Source organism: Carassius gibelio, chromosome B13 (genome assembly GCF_023724105.1).
Source record: "Carassius gibelio isolate Cgi1373 ecotype wild population from Czech Republic chromosome B13, carGib1.2-hapl.c, whole genome shotgun sequence".
Taxonomy (NCBI): Eukaryota; Metazoa; Chordata; class Actinopteri; order Cypriniformes; family Cyprinidae; genus Carassius; species Carassius gibelio.
The window spans coordinates 9,587,570-9,602,986 of NC_068408.1; the positions used below are offsets into that span (position 1 = coordinate 9,587,570).

Below are 15,417 nucleotides of genomic sequence, written 5' to 3' on the forward strand. Positions count from 1 at the left end.
ATGCATACTGTGCACAGTTTACATACTGTGTACTGGACTGACAGTATTCTATTTAAGGTTTTATAGCGCATTTGTACTGAATCAAGAGCATGATCAAGATAAGTGGTATAATAAATACAAAAGAAAAGAACATTAAAATTCACTCTTAAGCTTAAACTTCTAGTCATCTGTAACCAAAGCGGAAAAATTTTAACAAAAAAACACAAAAACCTTCCAGCACTCCCTTATCACTGTGGAGACCGGATCCCATATTCAAGTCCATCTCCTTCCATTCCGGACCACCCAGGCCGGCCATCCTGCTTAAGATCTTTACGATACACTAGTACAGCAGGGATCTCAACACAAAACCCTCTTTTGATTCTTCCCATGTTCCCAAAACAAAGAGCTCATATGAACAAGAGAATAAAACAAAAAGAAACACTGTCGTCAACCAGCAGGGAATACACTGCATTACTAAAATCAAAGATCCAGCCAATGTTTAAATAACAAACATTTCCTTCGTATTTGCATATTATTTTCAGCGGGGTTTAAAAGTCCACACTGAAATTCTAGAACTGGAAATGTCACTTAAACCTGAAAATAAACAGAAAGGTTTAGCGAATTTATTTACATAAAGAAATGTAGAATGAATAAGGAATGAAGATCCTGCATTTTTCTTCACTAATCATAACTAAGTTTGCAAACCCCTTTGTACCGACCTTCAGGTGATACCAAGGAATTTAGAAATGCAACTTCAACTCAAACAGTTACGCTCATAAAATATTTTTTAAATCAAAGAAACTATATTGGAAGTTGGAAAAATGCATAACAGAAGCATTACAGCTATTAAAACACTGTGGCGTTCACCTGTAGATTTTGAGTCCCTATATAAATATTCATTCCTGCCCTGAAAGACCTCCTTTATAACCAAGAAAGGTGATACTTCCTCTCTGTCAACTCTAAGGGTCCTTATCAGCCTCACTCTCTCCCTCTCTGCCACAGGTAGGCCTCTCTCTCCCTCCACGGAGGAAGTGTGCCTCCCAGGGAGACGTCAGATAATCGCCCTGCTGAATATTGCAATATTCCCAGACAGCCTTGTAATGGCCTCTCTCGTCTCGTCTGCCGGTGGATGGAGAGGGAGATAAAGCAGGACTCCCTGCGGGACGGCGAGAGACCGGACCACCTCTTCTACCCCTTACTGGCAAACCACATGAGGATTCAATATAAAATCATTCGCACTCACAGCCTTGTGCAGACAGACAGCTGTCTATTAATAGTTTATGACCTGCCCTTTGGAGTAAATGTTAAGAGTTGACTGGAGACTAGTAACATTTTTATTTTTGTGCAGGAGAATGTCTCCGGGGGGTGTCGTGGCCATAAAGATAGAGGGGAAAAATGGTCCTGCTCACTTTTTTCATTACTACATCCTTTCAACTCGGAATAGGAATGAGAGACGTCTTTTAGATACTATAAAGACCAAGGGCTAGGACCCAAACAAGGGGACATAACAACCATAGCAATATCTGCAAAAACCTAAACGCCCATGTTCATGAAAGCATCTGTCTAACTTTGCTAGCATCTACAAAATGACATGAATTTTCAGCAAAATAATGTTGTTCGATTGGACAAATGGTCTATTTATTCACCATAACTATAGATGAACATATTAGTTGCATTTAACCTTTTTTTTTCTTTTTCAGAACAAACCTGTGATCAATTTTAGCATCGCACTAGTTGAGAACCACTGGGTTAGCAAAGACATGGCAGAAGCATACTACTGCATTTATTTAGATCATTAAATCTGAGTCTCTCTCTCACTCATCCCTCAGGCACAGAGTGAATGGAAAGGGGAGAGGTCCTGATAGTAGAGGTCGTCATCACCTTTTTCAAGCATTACGTTCAGAGAGTGGGGCACCTAGAATTTAGGAGAGATAGAGGAGAGAAATTTCTGTTTCCGCCTTGTGCCATTTATATCTAAATGGCCTCAGAGTATAGATGTCCAATGGTAAAATAAAGGATAAATTAACAGAGGGATGAAGGAAAAAGGTAAAAGAGAGTGTGCAAATCAAACTATTAGTCTTGGATCCAAATATGAACGTATATACAATATTAATAATCAATAATATACTTACTGATATATAGTACTGAATTATTTTACAGATTTAATCATACAGATAGTAATATAAACATTATTATAGATCTACAATGTTAAACCTAGATTTACACACACACATACCATACATAAATATATACTTTATGTATGTGTGTATGATATTAAAGATCTGGAAATATATTTTATATTACTCTCTGTAGACACTGTGTGTGTGTGTGTGTGTGTGTGTTTGTATTTAAGTATGCATACATTTAAGTACAAAAATACTGTGGTGTGGGAATTTAGCTGAAATATAGTCCCATTTAACTCATTAGCATATTCATTTATTTGTTCATTTGGTTATGAGACTCACAGGAGACTGTTTCCTCACTTATTTAGTTAAGTCTCCTAAACATTAATTATTCAATGTAAAACTGTCCTAGGTGAATTAATGCTAGTTTACCATTGCTCCAATTTTCTGTGGTCATGGACACACACACACACACACACACACTAACAGTGAACAGCTACTGAGGGACTAACTCTGATCATGAGATCACTTTTATCACTACAGGCTCCCAGAGTCCCAAACTTAATATGGCAGCCACCAACATACCAGACATGACTTTTAATTTGAGATCCGAGATCAAAAACCAGTTTTGGAACATTATTACATCTTTTTTTTTTTAAACCTGCTGAGGATATTTCTATATCTATATTACAGATATCCTCAAGCGAACAGAAGGGCATAAAGGTATAGCAGCAGCTATATTCCTCATTGTTCGAGAGTCTCATTTTTAAAGCTATTGATGCATCGCAGAAGGGATATTATTTGTCAAAATAATAACATGCATTTGACACATCCAAAAGTGTTTCTCTTCATGAATGTGTCTGTGCAGCACATTAGGTCAATGTATGTCCCCAGAGCCTTGTATGTCATTTTACAGTAAATGTGCTGAAAGCCCGGCACTGAACCACAGTTCTGAGCAGCTGAGCAGCGGGGGATTGTGGGAAATGAAGAATGGTGTTCAAACCCTTCCACTGGTAAGCTGAGTGGAAGCTCAGCTTGAGAGGGTTAATGAAGGCCTAATGAGGAAGCAGAGATCGCTGTGTGTGGGCCAGACTGGTCATAACTCAACCCTGATTGAAGGACCACTGCGAGAGGAAGAAATACAGGAAATGCTTTGCCGCAGAGAGATGTATCTTTCTTTTTTTTAATCACAAAAAATATATATTTCCAAAAGTTTTCAAAAGTCCCCCATCCTCCTATATTCAGACAACGGGTATAGTCCTCTCCATCGTGCCATTACTGCAGAAGAAAAATTAGGAGTAAAGCTAAATCAAAATTGACTGCTGTGCTTCTCTAAGCAACATACAGTAGTGGTGAAATTATTCACCAGGATTAATCAGAACAAGCAGGAATATTGCAAAAAACTATTGCAGTTTTAATAACTGGTTTCCATTTCTGAATATTTTTTAAAATGTAATTTATTCCTGTTATGCAAAAACTGAGATTTCAGCAGTCATTACTCCAGTTTTCGGTGTCCCGTGATCCTTCAGAAATGATTCTAAAATGCTGATTTGATGCTCAAGAAAATAGTTTTGTTGCTTAATATTTCTGTAGAAACTAATCAATTCTTTGATGAATAGAGTCCAAAACAACATTCTAATCAATTTAATGCATTCTTTCTAAATACAAATATTAATACTTATACGAATAAACAAACAGTAAATAAATCTATCTTTGTGACTCCAAACTTCTGAACGACTGTGTGTGTGTGTGTGTGTGTGTGTTTAGTTTGGTGATGCTACTCTAGGTGCCCAGTTACACACTTTACCTTTAAGGACAACACACTGTTTATTTGAGCTACTTTTAAAGGAATAAACCAATTAAGTAATTAGGATAAGATGGTACAGTATAATTATTTTTGAATCCTGGGTTCATGAGAGAAACTCCACAAAAAGATCTTTGAATATTATGCTGTCAACAACAATAAATCCTCTACATTCAAGTTAATTTAACTGACCAACTTTACAGTACATTTATTGAACATTTGTTTATGTTATCATCTTATTGCTGTTGTCAGATTTTAAGAAAAGCAGCCATTCAAAATTGCCAAAGCCTTTCAATTGAGTATAAATCTGAGGAATTGCAAAGCAGCAACACACAACTGGAATTCTGGGTGAAACACACCTGGCCAGGTAGGACCAGCTTCAATCAATTCTCCTTGCTCTGATACAGCTGCTTGTAATCTGACTGAGGCTGAAGCCAGAAGCAGAGGCTCAGAGAACCCAGCAGGTGCCACGACATTCAGCTGGCCCTCTTACCAGCGATCTGTCACCGCCAGGCACCCAGGCTCGTAATTACATGGGTACTGTGCCAGCAAAACTTTGACGCACTAGCTGTGGCACATACACTCTTCTGCTCGGATTTTCTTATTGTTTTTGTCAGGCGTAATGAAAGGGACAGGTGGGCCACTGAAGCTCTTGAACCTGTGTATATCGGCCTAAAGGTAGGAGGAGATGGGAATGAGACGCTGATATGATGTGTGTTTTGCGATAATGGTAATTACTGGAACACTGCGGTCCCTTTTTCAACAAATGATGAATATTATCAAGCGAAGAGGTGGCTGTGTAGCTCCGCATAGTGTGTGAGTGGGTTGTAAGCAATTTGTCATCATTATAGGAGTGCTGTGCAGCTGAAACTCTATGTGCACAGCATTGAAGAACATTACTATTAAAAGTAGAGCATTACAATATTGAATTACTTAATAATAAAAAAAAAACTAACTTATATATTTATATATTTTTTCCTTTTACTGAAAGTAATGCTTTAAATGGTAGTGGACAAATTTGTCAATACTTTGAATTTAATGTAATAAACGCTATACCAATAACCATTTTTAGGGTTTTATTTATTTCATATTTGCAGAAATAATAGATTAAATTGATCAAAGTGAGAGTAAAGACTGCTGCATTATTACAAAAATTATATTGTAAATAAATACATTTCAATTCTATTCACTAACATTAAACAAATAAATAAATATAAAAAAATATATATAGCACAATTTGTTTTTTCAGCATATTAGAATGATTTCTGAAGGATCAACTGACATTGAAAACTTTTGTTGTTATAAAAACAACTAATGTTGAATCTATATATATATATTAATAAAAATAGCTATTTTAAATTATATAATATAATATCCCACAATAATTCAGTTTTTACTGTATTTGTAAACCAAATAAATTTGATTAAAAAGACAGACTTCTGAGAGAAAAGAAAACAATTATATATATATATATATTAGTCTTAATGACTTTTAACGTTTGATCGCAAATAAATGCAACATAAATATCAAATAATAAGCATGGCACACACTTTATAGAACTATAATCATGCTCATGACATGCACACCCCTATGAAAGCTCAGGTAAAATACATCATTTTATTTTCTAATTTTATTAATGTCTGATATTAGTGTGTAAATGTAATAAATAAAAAGCTACTCGTTACTTGAAGGCAGTAATCCCAACACTGACTAACCCCCTAACACTGTACTCAGAGTCACGGCCCTGACAAAGAGGAAAAAGCACAAGCATCAGCTGGCTCATAATGGCATGATGAGAAACGATGAAGAGAGTCCTGTCTGTCAGCATAAAGAGAGCAAGAGAGAGAGAAAAGACAGTGTGTGAGTGTGTGTGGGGTGGGGTGGGGGACAGAGTGCCCAGCGAGAGGCAGGTGGAGACTTTCCAGGCCTTATTACCAGCATAATTACACACACCTGAGCCAGCCCTGCATGAGAGGACAGTAATTAAAGAGTTAGGAAAAGCATGAGAGAAACACACACACACACAATAGCGCTCACATCCGGAGATCTGCCAATGGTTAAATAGGGAGAGGAGAATAAACAGAGGAGATTAAACGATGCATGAACACACACAAGTGAACACACCTACATCAGGCGATTTGTCAAATGTTGGAGAAACGGGGTTGAAGATGACTCTCTGCGGTGGTCACAAATTAAAAGGCATGTGTAATTAGACTGCCAATGGTGATGTTTATATATAATGTAGGGGGCCGAACACAAACTTTGTGCCAAGATCATGAAGTGATGCGATAAAGACTCCTGGCGGTACAGACGATTAGCCAAGGCTAATGCTAACCTCTGAGTAACCTTGGTTTAAAATATTTGGACAACCCTCTGTGCATTAATACCTCTCCTGACTGATCCACAGATATGGTGATGAGACCAATTTGTAATTCATACAGAAAATATTAGCAGAAATGAATCAAAAATATGTTTGTTAGAATTCACCCAAGGCAAATGCAATTTAAAATCTTCCATCTTTGTTAATGACAACAATATATATATATATATATATATATATATATATATATATATACATACACACACATGAATGAAATAGTTTTTTTTTATATAAAATATATAAAATATTTGTAATTAATTAGCTTAAAAAGTATTATAATTTTATCTAGAAATAGATACATTTTATATTTGTTAAAGAATAACTCAAATAATCTTGGATAATATATAATAAAATTAGAGGAGTATTTCATTCATTTAAAAATAAAAGCAAAAGAATGAAAATAAATATCTTAATAAATAAAAAATCTTGGAAACATTGTTTTTTTAATCCCGAGTCACCATTTAGGACAAAAAGAAGAAAAAATTAGGATAAAATTTATTTTTAATTTAATTAAAACAATATACTATACCCCTATGAATGTCTCCCAAAATGTAGAAAACTGAGGTAAATGATTTAAAATGGTACATACATTTTATAAATAGAAAAGTACTGTGTGACAGAAACTGTTTGAAAAAATAGCTCTGATATTATGTATTAATTTTAACATTTAACTTGCTATTTGTTATTGAAGACAGTAATGTGAGTAACCCCAACACTACCAAAACAATAACAACTTTGTATATTGTAATGCCACAGGGTAAATTGTTTAGAAAAATCCCAGCAGTCATTACTCCATTAGATTGCTCATTCACTTTTACTGTTGTCAGTCTCTAATGTTAGCCTCTCCTCCCACATTTCGTAGTGTAAAAATGGCAAACACTCAGTCCCACCTAATTGATAAACCAAAACAAAGCCAGGCAGAAACCACTTAAGAGGGTCAAGCAGTGGTCAGTCAGTCAGTCAGTCAGTCAGTCAGTTTGACATCATTTTAACCTTGTATGCCTCAAAAAGGGAGATTGGGAGGTTGGGAGTTGTTGGAATAACCGTTAAAACTGAATTATCATTTCAGAGATGGCTTCTGAAAGGTTTGCTTTTGAACAGAACAGCTGGATCTATACATCAAAGAACAGCCCTGCTTAAGAAACCAGCAGTCATCAGGTGGACTGTGGGGAAAGTGCTGGGGGATTTTTCTCATAACGTTACAATCTATAAATGAAGAATAAATCTAATGTTAATGCCACTAAATTTAAATTTTCTCTTCGGAGTGTTGGTGCATGAACCCAAAGATATATTATTTATCACTGTTAAGACTTTGCCACGCCCCCCAAAAATGGCTCGTTCAAACATGCCCCCACATGTCTACGTCACTATGTGGAAATATTTGCGTAATGCCGTCCAAATGTTCATGCAAAGAAAGAAGGAGTGGTTTCAGTAACCACAGTTAGTGTTGAAGCAGTCATGTCAGGGAGATGCTGTGTGTATCTATGTGAAAGCTAAACCCTTTATTTGGCCTTCTGAAAGTAAATGCATTTTTAGGAATCTTTAAGATTACTTACAACAGAACAGCAATGCATTTTATGGACGACCATTTTGTGAACCTAGTAGAGGAGGTTATTCTGAATGTACTACGACAATCTGGCGCTTCTGAGTTTGTTTCTCTTTCGGGCTTGAACTGATGGTAAAACTAAGGACATTATTAACTCTCTGTACATTTATTTTGAAAGATGAAGCTTGCTATTATGGAAAAGGAGATTTCAGACGAGTGCTTGCAGTGTTCGGCCAATCACAATGCACTTGGTGAGCTGGCCAATCAGAGCAGACTGCGCTTGTTGGAATTAGGGACTTTGTAGAAAACGGCGCGTTTGAGAGAGGCGGGGCACAGAAGACCTACAATAATGTACAGTATTTGAAAATAATGTACATTAAAGCATGTCAACGTATTCGGTTACACCAAATACACAAAATAATGAGCTTTAAAAAAAAGCATCATATGACCCCTTTAAGAAAATGTTAGCAAATGTTCAACTGTTAGCATATGCTAATTTACATACCCTGCTTGACACTATAAGCTAGTTAACTTTAACCCAAAGAAGTAAAAAGCCATTTGCTAAAGGGTGTTTTTTTTTGCACTTTTCTAACTGTCTTTTATATTAAAGACACAAATGTTCATTAAAATGCCACTTTATTAAACAAGATATTATTTCAAAACAACTGCAATGCCATGGTGACCCATTTAGCATCCAGGCCTCATTTAGGATCAGTTATATAATAGACATTTTAACACACTGCAAAGTGTTTTGTCTTATTAAAAACCACATTGCATAACATTTTCTGCATAAAACATTCAAATGCAATGTTCCTAAACTGTGCCCAAAAGATGAAAAACCGATAATGAATTAACCACCATTCTGCGTAAATCAAGCTTGGGGTTTATGGCTAGCTAAGATATTCTTCACAGATGTATAATAGAAAATTAAAATAGCAGCTATAAAACTAAAAGCAAAGGATGTGAGGGAATTACAGTGAGATAACTAATGTCAGCAAAAATACACTGCTTTTGAAGTCTCTCCTCACAAGAACCCCACTTCAATGGCTAAACAACAAGACATGCCTTTTTCAACATTCATTCCCTCTGGAGCGTAAAGAAAGCCACGTTTGAAAAGCTTGCATTTATATACACTAAAATACAGAATACTGTAAAATGTCACAGCATGGGCGTAACTTTCGCCACCACTCTGGGGCTCTTGATCTGATAGATAATACGGCAGTAAGTAAATGTCAACTAGCACACGCTGTCCTCCCAAAGGATGAAAAATGGAGTCCATTTCACCTCAGCTGAAATGCTAACAGCTTAGTTGACAATAACGCCATAGTCACTTTTTCGGGAAAATAGCCCGCAGCTGGGGAACATGCAATTTCTTGAGGGACACATTGCCACTTTTTGGCTTTGTAATGGATTGGATAGGTGCTGTGAGAGCAAAGGGAAAACGAGGCTCAACAGAAGCGTGTGTCAGTGTAACATGAGCATACAGCTAATAGAGCATTGATCCATTACAGCTGGTTGTCGGACTGTGGTGTTAGACTGTAATTAAAGTGACGAAATGGGTTATCCACTGTGCATGGCTAAAACAAAAGGAAAATTAAATATTGACATTACACATATACCACTTTTCAAGTATATCTCTGCTCATGAGAGAAACACTAAGATCCCTATAATACACCCGGCGCAATGCGACCAAAGGCACAGCACAAGTGTGTTTGCTAGTTTCAGTCCAGTGCTGTTCTCATTTTCCCGTCCAGCGCCACTTCGTTTAATTAGCAAATGCATTTGCACTCATTTTTGCGTCCATGGGCGTGCTGGTCTAAAAAAGAGATTTTAAAGGGCTGAAAATAGACTGCGCCATAGACCAACTCAAACCTGGTCTAAAGTCTGCCGCAATGTTTTTATTTATAGAGCGTGTTAATATAGGCGGGTCCACAACACGCGTACACGCTGCTTATTAAACACAGGGACACACAGCAGCACACAAACATGTCAAATATTAAAAATTTAAGGATTGCAATGCATAAGATTTTTTTTGTAAGATATATATACATATATATAAATGCCTACATGTCAAAATGGATAGTCATCACATGTATCAGAATTAGGCTATGTATTTGCTCACACATGAACAGCTCTGTTTCATCTCAGAGACACGTTCTGTCTTTGCGCTTGCCAAATTCCGCCATGTAAATAGCAAATCTGTCATGGAACGAGCGCAACTGGCTCTTAAAGGGAATGGAAGATGAGACTCTGATAGGTTTATTGCACGTTACGCCCAAAAAACACTCATTACTCATTAAGAGAATAGGGACAACCCGTTTTTCCATTGTTAAAATAGCAAAAGTGGATTTGGATACTCCCTGAGTGCACCGGCGCCGTGCGCTTTACACTTTGCATTTAGATCGTTAAAACAGGGCCCTAAATGTTTGGCAACCAAAATTATCTGGACTAAAAAAAATATATATATAAATAAAAAAAAGAAGCTCTTTCTCTGTTTGGTTGAATAAGTGAAAAGACCACATAAATTGTTCGGAACCATAACGTGACCCGTTATCGAATCCTGGGATTCAAGATATTTTTCACAGATGTGTAACAAAGCATTATTCATTCAAGATCACCGCTAGGTCTACTGTGTGCTTGCTCGGATATACAGTATGCATAGACAATTGCACCAAACAAAGATGGATAGAGAAACAGAGTCAGTTTAGGTTTGTGTGAGTTTGCAACAGTGACAGTCCTCTTTCTCTACAAGATAATAATGCTAATAGTGCCCTCTGATGTGGGGTCAGATGAAAAAGATGCCAAATGACAAGCTGACACGACAGCAGAATGCACAATAGCATTTGCCAGCAAGCTGGCTGCCACACAACCCTCTATTTTCCAACAGAGACAGACAGACAGAGATTGAGGGTCTCGGATTCCCCACTAATGAAGGGTGCTCCAAAAATGACAAGTGGAGAGGCCACTGGCTCCATCTCTTTTTCAAGACTAGCTAGTGGTGTCCAGCAGAGCCCCCAAACCCTGCATTTTAATCAAACCTCTCCTCATGAACAACAGCATTCTGCCTGCACTCGTCATAAATCACCACTTGCTCACGTTCCCTCTTAGATAAAAAAATACTTCAAAACTGCAGCAAGAATTCAAACTATTTTGCTGGTCAGGTAAACATTAGTATTTGTACTGCACATATATTGTAAATAATTTACAGTACATATACAAGCAACTTGCATCAATGTCAAGAAATAATGAGAATTTATGCTGATATTGTCCAAATGTTGCTTTGAATAACAGTGCCTTTCCAAATACAACAAATGCAAATAATATGTTTAATGTATATGAAAGGACTGAAGTACTTCCATTTATTTGTGATACACGCAAACACACAAATTATTTAAAATTTATTATTTAAAATTATATTTCATGGCTATTCAAGTTTTTCATTTTTAAAGGAACAGTTCAGCCAAAAATGAAAATATGCTTACTCTCAGCTGATCCAACATGTAGATGACTCTATTGTGATATTTTGACTGGCAGTTTGAACTCTCATTCTGACGGCACCCATTAATTACAGAGGATCTATTGGGATCAGTGAGTTTGTTTCTTCATTGGAACAGATCTGAAACAATTTAGCATGATATCACTAGCTCACCAATGAATCCTCTGCGGTGAATGGGTGCCATAAGAATAAGAGTTTAGAAAGCTGATAAAAAGTCACAATAGAGTCATTTACATTTTGGATGACTGGATGGTGAGTAAATTTTTTGCAAATTTTGCAAAGCCGGAGCTTTCCCTATCCAATTTTTTTTTTGAAACTTGTCTCAAGAAATATCTGTGTGCACATTAAACCACGAAACTGACATGCCAGACCAGTGTGAAGCGCAGAGATACACTAAAAACGGAGAAGACTTGGACTATGCACATAAACATTGCATGTGGTATACAAACGAACATGGATCAATACATTTGTTAAGCTGTATTAATGTTAGGGTTAGGGTTATTATGTCTGTATACAAAAAAAGTAGACCCTTTACAGATTCGATTTATGTATTGCTCTTATCTGTACTATCAAAACTGAAAGTGTACTTTAAGTTATTTTCGGGGTTATCAGGAGAACATGCCTCATAACGTGTATATGCGTTAATCGTCTTCAGAGGGTTAATAAAAAGACAATCGTTCAGTGTTTGTTCATGTTGCTGTTACATGATGTAGCGGTGTCTGACTAGTGTCGAGACGTGGGGTGATGACATCATCGTTTCACAAAATACACGGATTGGCTGTCCACATTTCTGCGTATACAGCTAAACGCATCTCCATGTGGGTGGGGCCTGAAAATGTATTATGCATATTTTAGGTTAATGAATAAATGCAGGTTGCAATATGGGCGAAACTGGCCTAAGACTTTGGCCAGTTATTCCTAAAACGTTACTTTGCATGCAAAGCACCATTCAGCAACACCATGGGTAGATCCAGCTGGATGCAGATTAAACGACTGCAGCCATGTCTGTGTTCTAAACATAGTCTGCCTTCTGGAATAACTGCAGGGAGTGAGGTAGCATTTGAACCTTTGCAGAACATCTCTCTACCTCTTTTCTTCTCTCAGTTATGTGGAGTCATGCTGGGTTTCCTCTGCAGGAGGTGCGTCCTCTTACAGGTAAGGAGCGGAGCAAGGTTTACTGGAGATACAAACATGACACTGACAGACATGTGTCTTCTTCTCTGGAGTGCCACTGGCACTTCTCTCATCCTTCTTTGTTTTTCCTGTCTGTAGTCATCCAGTCATGGGTAGGAGCTTGCAAACAACTAGAGTATGTGAGGATGTCTTGTCCTGACAAGAAGTGTCAAAATCAGCGAGCATGTTTCCTTAAACAGCTTGTGAGAAGCAGCGATGTCAGCCTGAGAAAATTAGAAGTAGTGTATTCGCTGTCGAAGCTTGCTTTTTCATTCTCTCATAACTCAATGTAGCAGGTAAACCCACCACCCTCTGACTTTGTGAAGGTAGTGTGTCAAATCAAGGATTCTAACATGGTGGGATAAACCCAGAGAAAGCGGCTGACAAAGCTTGCACATAAATAGCTAAAGGCCAGAGCTATTTACAAGCACCCACTGTAGAGGATAGTAAGACTTTTTATTTTTGATACTGTTATGGATGCAGATTGTCTCTACCTATAGTAGAGTTCTGAATGAATTAAACTGAAAAAATTGTGAACAATTTCAGACCTTTCTGCAAACCGATTAGATCAAAACAGTCATTCATTTGCAATCTGGCATCTCTAATTCTAATTTTAAAAGGCTCACAGAAAACATGACTGCTGAAATATTATCAAGAAAAGGGATTCTCAGAGTGTTCATATGTTAACCTGACAAAAAAAATAAAAATAAAAAAAGACTATAAAGACTCATTTGATCCAAACAACTTAGTCCACCAAGCACAAAGATACAAAACTATACTTCCCCCCACAAGGATTCCTCTAGACAGGCAGAACTGGAGACCTGGACACCCTGGAAACCAGTGGGGCCAGTTTTAGCTCATATTCCTGTCGTCTGACATTCACATATATAATATACCTCTCTTGGCTTGCAATAAAGTACCTTTCTGATACAGGCAATAATTCACTATGGTTTAAGCCCCTGGTAGTATTTCAAACAGGTACTGGAGGCTTTGTGACCCCCGCACTAAGGAAAAGAAAATCTAGATATTAAATCCAGGTGTCTATTCATCTGGACAGATGAAATAAAGCTGAAATATCAAAAGAAAAGTACTAAAAATACTAAAACTAAATTGAAATAAAAGCTATATTGAAATAATAATAAACTAAGTAAAATCACATGAGCTCATAAAGCTAGTAAAATTTAAATTAAAATAAAAACAAATAAAAATAAAAGCTAATTCTAAAAATTACGAAATACTGCAATAGCATATAAATTATACTAAAACAAAACTCATACCTGTCCGTCTGTCTAAATTAGTATTCTGAAATGTACAGTATAAGGATGCAATTAAGTTGTTTGTGTACATTTGTACTCACGAAGAGAAAAAAAGACTCAATGCAGAGACAAATCCATCATGTGCTTTGTTTACCTGTAGCTGTAATTGCATAAATCATTTTAACATCTTATTTCTAATCATATCTTGTTTTTACATTGCTGACATTTGAGGTTAGACATCTCAGAGAAAAGCACTACAACAAACTTGATCCAAGCGTTATTTATTCATTCATATTAAAAAGAAATGGGGGGAAAAGCATCTGAGCAAGCATAAAACTGCCTTGATATTCCATCTCAATGCCAACATAGCGTGGATCATCTGCAAGGCCATAGAACTCAAGCACATCGGCACACAATATCAATTTATTTATGAACAGTACAAGGCAAAGGTTTGGCTCGTCAATATTAATTAGGTAAGTGACTGGACCGTCTAGAAAGATTACCTATCAACAACAGCCAGCGCTAATTAATATTCATGGGTTCAATCTCAGCCATATAGTGAAATCACAAAATCTTCAGCCCCCCCCCTCGCACTTTAAAACTCATTCCAGCTCCTCTGTGTGGAAACATCCTTGAGGGCAAAATCCCACTCTCCACACATGAATTGACCACACTGCAGGCACAGCAATAAATGTCAAGTGGGTGTTTGTGAGGGAGAGTAGGAGGAGGGTCTGTTGTCCTCTCATCTCCACACAATCATTTATATGACAAAGCTGTGTGCTTCCTCTTGGAGGATTGTTATTTTCCATCTCTAATCTGAATAGATGAGCAGCCTCTACACATTCTGATAGGAAAGTAGCTAAATAAATTCTGAATAAAGAAGTTTGGATAGGGAACATTTCTTCATTTAGTTTATCGTAAGGGAAGTCTGTCACTGGAAGATGAAGAGGACCATTCATCCTCTTTCCAGCTAAAACAAGAAATAATAGTACTTGATCCTTTTTTTTTTAAAAGATGTCTTGGAGGATTATTCTATCAACAGGAGTCTTTAAAGTTTCTTAGAGGCAAAACAATGTAAATGTATACTTTTTTTTGACTTTGCAAAACAACTACTCTTTTATAAAAGAGACAGTTTATCAAAAAATAAAAAATGAATCACTTTTTGTGCCTGGATATGTGTATTCCATAACTTAAAGAAAGCCACACTGTTTTGTAATGACATGAGGGTAAGAAAATGACGGCAGAATTTTCTATTTTTTTGAGGTGAACTATACCTTTAAGAATCTGGGAGTTACATGCGGCTGTTTTCTTCCTTCGCTTTGACAAATGCAGCTTAAACCCACCAATAATATCTGAGGTTTTGGAAACTTAGTGGGTGTTTATTTCCACATTCAGCTGACTCATTAGAAGTTTCCACAAGCCTTTTTGGAGCATCTGAAATATGTGATTTGATCCATAAAGTGGTCCTGAGATTCACCAGAGTAATTAGTTCAAATCCTGCCAGAAATCTGGTAAAGGCGATCAAAAGCTCCCGTGGAGTTATAGCCAGTGATCTGTTCAAGGCCAGACCGAAGATCAGAGAAGAGATTTTAGCTACTGGGTGTTCCAGGAGAAGGGTCATTCCACTATCAGCATCAAGGGTTTGTAGTAAATCCTGTTT

At 36.9% G+C, this 15,417-nt stretch overlaps 1 protein-coding gene across 4 annotated transcripts in view; it reads right to left on the minus strand.

Moving 5' to 3' along the window:
- The window catches only part of macrod2 (mono-ADP ribosylhydrolase 2), a 501,746-nt gene that overhangs the window by 50,144 nt on the left and 436,185 nt on the right, over window positions 1-15,417 (minus strand). The window lies entirely within an intron of this gene.